Consider the following 5,547-nt stretch of genomic DNA (forward strand, 5'->3'; position numbering starts at 1 on the left):
TCTTCCAATGGATGGATTGGAGAAGGCGATTGAGAACTCAGTGCCTGCTATCTGATAAGTCACGTAACCAGAACATCCTTCGAGGAAATTATCTCTTTCCCAATTATTGACTATTAAATGATCATCTGCGGCAACATCAGTCCATACGAACCCGTCAGCCACTCGCCCACTGTCATACCAGTCTCTTACATACGTCATATGAAACATTGTCTTGTTTTCTATTTCCAGCAGGCAATTGTGAGTCTTCACCATTTTGTACCTAATAATTTTCAAATAAAGATATTTGTAATATCATGTTGACGTGACGACAAAATGATGTACGGAAGCCGATAAGGGACAATCACCAAATCTTTGTCAAATACAAAAAATAATTGGAAATCACAATTTTATTGACAAATCAGTCTTGAACGGTTTTCCAAATCTGAAATACTTTTACAAATCCTATTAAGATTATTGGATCCACAAATAACTTGTTCTCAAATGCGAAAATAGTTTGCAATACAAAAATCTTTTTGAAATACAAAAAGAATATTTTCGAATTCGCAAATAATTTTTGTCACGTGATACTTGTGACAGCAGTCAGCCAGCGCCACACGTTCGCGAGTTGTGTGGCGCCATTAAATCAAGATCTACCTACAGTATAATGACAGCGTATTGTGTATCTTGTGGTATTAACGTGAACTCTGGAGACAAATTTTGTTTCAAATGCGGCGCAAAGGTTCCACAGACATCAGTTAGTGGAAGAGGAAGTACACAAGAAGAGGATCATGCTTCGTCTTCTTCGATTCGTCAGCTCAGCAGTATCACTGTCCGAATTCCTGGCCTCCAAAGAGGAGGAACGTAGAGGATTCAGCAAAGCAAACAAAGGCCTCAAAAGAAAAGCCAACAACACGAAATACACCTCCAAAAGAAGTATTGACAATAGAGTAGTAATGAACGTTGGTTTAATCGGTGAAAACGAAGAAAGACAGTTGCCTATACTACTATAGTAAGAGGAAGCAAAGTGCCGTTGAAAGTGAGTAAAGATTTTGGAGCTGTGGAAGTATGCCGGGCTGCCGTTAAAAAAACACTCTGATCATGACCAATTTTTCTTTGGAGTTGAGGACTACATTTTATTGTATCCAGATCAGAAAGCGGTTGTTAAAGTACCAGGCAGTGACGAAAATTTCACTGTGGCTAAATACAAACAAGAACTGGCAAAACAATACTCGAGGGTTGATCTGTTCATTTGCAAAGAAATAGACAGCAGGGCAGGGGATAACATGATAGAGCAGAGGCAGAAAAAGCCTAGCAAGGATGATCTGATCGATATACCTTGAGACAATGACAGCATATTTGACCAATCAGTGTTTGAGACTCCAGAACCTCTGACTTATGTCTGTCAGGATTCCCCCTCATCCAGCTGTGGATCTAGTTCCAGGGAACAGGGTCTACCGGGTTTAAGGACCAGGACTAGTACTCAAAAAGAAGACCTGGTTACCAGAAATGGGCAAAAAACAGAATGTCCTACTTGCTATGGCCACTTCTTGCGCATGAAATAGTAGCTCATGCGGATTTATGTGCAGAAAATGCCCACAAATTTTCATTTTTGGGGCAAATGGATACCCCACCAGCATATGACACTCCAGATGAATTTCCAGTTAGTGTGGCTCACAGTAGTGCTAGCAATTCTGAAGGCACTGCTTTTCAAGAATGGAAAAAAGCTTGCAAATGTGTTTAAAAATTATAATTGTAACTGATGTGACCTTTTGTAACTTGCAAAGATAGACCAGATTGTGGGCAAACTGGAGTAAACTCTTCACTTCACATAATTAACATGATATTTTGTTGTCGTTTAGCTGTTGCAGAGTCAGAGAGATGAAGATGTCAAAGACTTGTTGTGTTCTGAACAAGGTGTTGATGTCTTAGAGAAAATTTGCTTTAGGGGGGTACCTTCAAAAAGCACCGTACAAGGCAAAGAAAAAATTGTGAGGTAGTGTAATCTTTGTCCCTCAGTGTAATTCTCCCTGTTTCACAATATGGGCCTGTTTGTGTTGTACAGTAACTTGTGATTATGGTGATCATCAAGTTCATTCTCAACTATAAAAGTACCGGTAACTACATAATGAAGCTATTTAAAGAAAAAGAGAAATAAGTTAGATTACCATGAAGAAACAGTGTTTCAAGAAAACAACAACTTACAAATTCTGGTCTTGATCCCATTGGTTGAGGTGTCTACAGTGGGCCTAATTATTATTTATACATAGGACTTGTGCAAAATCACCCCCTTAGTCCAATCCCAAGGAATTATGACCTGCATTTATGGATGATGCTTTGGTTCATTTCCTGTTCCTATGTACGGCAATCATAATTGGAAATGTTTTACAGGAGAGATTACCTATGGTATCCCAGCTAATGGAAGGCCTTAAACCCTGTGGAATTCTTACAGCTCTACAGACAAACCCTGAAGAACTGCTACCCCTCTTCTGCATCAATCATACAGACGAAAAGTTGGATGAGGACATATTTTTGAACCTGTTTAAAGTGAGCTTTAGTGAGGAGCAGCAACAAAAAGGCCAAGGAAATCAATACCTACAAACTGTTTTGAGACTATGTTTGCATGGCTGCTCCTGGAGGCAAGTGAACCTCAAGTAAATGCACAATCACGGATGTATCATCATGTCACATCAAAATCATCTACTCAACTAAAGTAAGTACTTATAATGTACATGTATGATGCATGTATGCAGGAAGTTCTTTCCTTCCACTCAGAAGGCTAACTGATAACTTTTTTATCAGGGGTGCCGGATATTGAATTATCTGAACTCATGCAATTCGTCATTGGGTCACCTGTTATTCCAGTCATTGGTTTTGATGAGCATTTACAGTTGGCATTTGTACAGTACATGGTTGTGTCTCCAACTGCAAATGTTTCCCAACAGCTTCACAATGTGATCTTCTGCTTCGCATACCAGTGCATTTATTTACCATGAAGGATTTCCAAACTTCATTCTATGGGGCATTGAAAGACGGATTTGCCTTTGGAGTCATTTAAATGTCACACGATCCCTACTACACATAGATTAAAATCCGTTTGGCTATATAGTACATATCTTATTGGTTCAATTTTCCATTATTGCCTGATCTCAAGTCATAGGGGACTAGCTACGAATCTGTAAATTATCGGATTAGCAACTATTGATCCACATAGTCAGAAAGAGCACACCGAGATTTACAAAATCTCCACATTTGGTGTCAATAAGGCTAATTTTGGCTGAGATACAGCCATTGAAAAACGTCAAAATTTACAAAGAATGTTTGATCGTCCGGATGGCCATATATTTCTTTGTACATTTTGACGTTTGAAATGGCTGTACCTCAATTAATACTTAGTCTATTAAGACCAAACATTGGAATTTTGTAGAACTTGGTGTACGCTTTCTGACTATGTGGATCAATAGCTGCTAATCCCGTAATTTTCAGACTCGTACCTTGTCCCCCTCGGCTTGAAATCAGGCAATGGCAAATGATTTTAAGTAGCGGTACTGCACTTGCTCAGAAATATACTTGTACCTGTTCTCTTAATGTTGGCCAAGTGTAGTGTATATGCCGTAAAACATTTTTAACTATTACGGAGGCTCATTTGAAGACATGTTAAAAACTGATACTAAGGTTTTAAAAAAAAGATTCTGGATCTCGTGCCGATAAAGGAAACAAACGCTGGCTGATGTATTCAAATGATAAAGACATTTAACCTGGGGTACAGTAGGCAATTAGGACTCTGGAAGCTGTACAATTTTGTCATACATGTCCCTGCCGTGTCTCCAATCCTCTGGTGGATGTGTAAGGCCCTCTTCTCTTACAACATACTTGAAATACTGCTGAGCTCATTATCAACATCCTCGGCAAGTTCTGCTTGGCCGTAAATGTCTCTCTGGTTAAGTATGTTCTCTATGTCTTCAGCTGACTTCATATCCGCAATCTTCAACTCCGCGTGTGTGGGGAGAGTGGTAAAGTTCATCAGGAATACCAGAAACTGTATTATGCCTTGACTGCCTTATGTAATGCACGTTCCATTCCTTTTTCACTTTCTCCAGTTCCAGTTGCAGGAAACTAGAAAATACAAACAGACACATTCCATGTGCCAGTGATTTCCCAGAGCAAGCTTTCCCTCAGTCACAAGTGACTTTAAAAAGTCAGTAACCCATGCAGTGAATCCCCTTTTGCCATGTGACCACCAGTTTTCTATTCTCTGGTTGGCATGTGAAGAAGAACATCGATGCGCTTCCACTTCACCAGCCAATAAGCACTGTAAGGAAGCTAATATACCATTTTCCGTTCCACAGTCTGTTTGAACTAGCATTGGTCGAATTCTGTTTTCTTCAACCGCATGGAGGAAAAAAAATGCTGGAATAACTGGGTTGTTGTTGCTTTTACAGACTTTGAGCCACATAATTCTCCTAGAAAATTCATCGACACAGCCATGTATTGGTAACCCATATGGTTTCAGCTTGTCGTATCTATCCACATGCCACGAGGCGTTTGGCCCCGGTGAGACGTATGATCGACGTTGAAGCTTCCTAGCCTTTCGAAGTGCGGATGCATCTGGGTCTAAACTCTCGTAAAATTCGCATGACCATGTCTCGAGGAACAGAAATATTGTAGCTTGTTCTCAGCTTATTCCACATTCCACGATATCCAAGAAGTGATGAAGGGCCCTCAATTTCCCGTTTGATTATTTCCCGAACAGAGTGCTCTGAATGAACTTGGCGATTTCTTCTTCGCAACCCATACTAAACCTTCTCTTCAAAGTTCTTACGTTCATAGAAATTCCATGGTATTCTTGCAGAAAGTGAACAATGGTCTCGTAACGAAATCCTCTTTCAAAGTAATGTTGTAAAGTGGACCTCTCATCTGTCGGATTGCACACCAGATTTTCCTGCTCACGTCTCTTTAGTGTTCAGCACCCACGACAAAATACCTCACCGTCCCCAAATTCTCTTCCACATTTATGGCAGAACATCGTACTTTCTGCTGTAACATCCTTTCTCGCGAAAACGGATGTTAGTAAGAGAGCGAACGGGGAACCGGGAACGGGAGTCTGGAAACGAGTGTACAGCGGTAACCCGCCTGAGAATTCAAAATGGCGGACGAAACGACGTTTTCAAACACTGAATCGCTTGGTCGCGTTGACGACTAGCTTTTATTTAAATATTGCCTAAAATATGAAAGATATATCTACCAACCAGGTTAAAATTGATTGTCTTTTATTGCAATAAATAGCATTTTCCTTCTCAGACAATGTTCTCCATTTCATAAAAAAATAATTTTAAATTAAGCGACACAACTTACTGTTTAAAAAAAGGAAAAAACAAGTGTCATTTAAAACTCAACATATCAGTTAAACAAAACTCAACCTGTCAATATTTAAAGAAAAATTACAGTATTTCAACCACTATGCTTCTTTCTTGTACAAGCAAATAATCTTTCTATCAAGATTAGTTGTGTTGTCTTTTAGAACTAGACACTATCAGTATTTCCAAATCATTCTGTACCTTCAATTCTGTT

At 39.5% G+C, this 5,547-nt stretch overlaps 1 pseudogene; it reads left to right on the plus strand.

Annotated features, from left to right (window-relative positions):
* The first annotated feature begins 1,597 nt into the window (after positions 1-1,597).
* On the plus strand, positions 1,598-2,972 carry LOC137994156 (uncharacterized; annotated as a pseudogene).
* Positions 2,973-5,547: the final 2,575 nt, after the last annotated feature.

The sequence above is a fragment of the Montipora foliosa genome, chromosome 3 (assembly GCF_036669935.1).
Source record: "Montipora foliosa isolate CH-2021 chromosome 3, ASM3666993v2, whole genome shotgun sequence".
Classification (NCBI taxonomy): Eukaryota; Metazoa; Cnidaria; class Anthozoa; order Scleractinia; family Acroporidae; genus Montipora; species Montipora foliosa.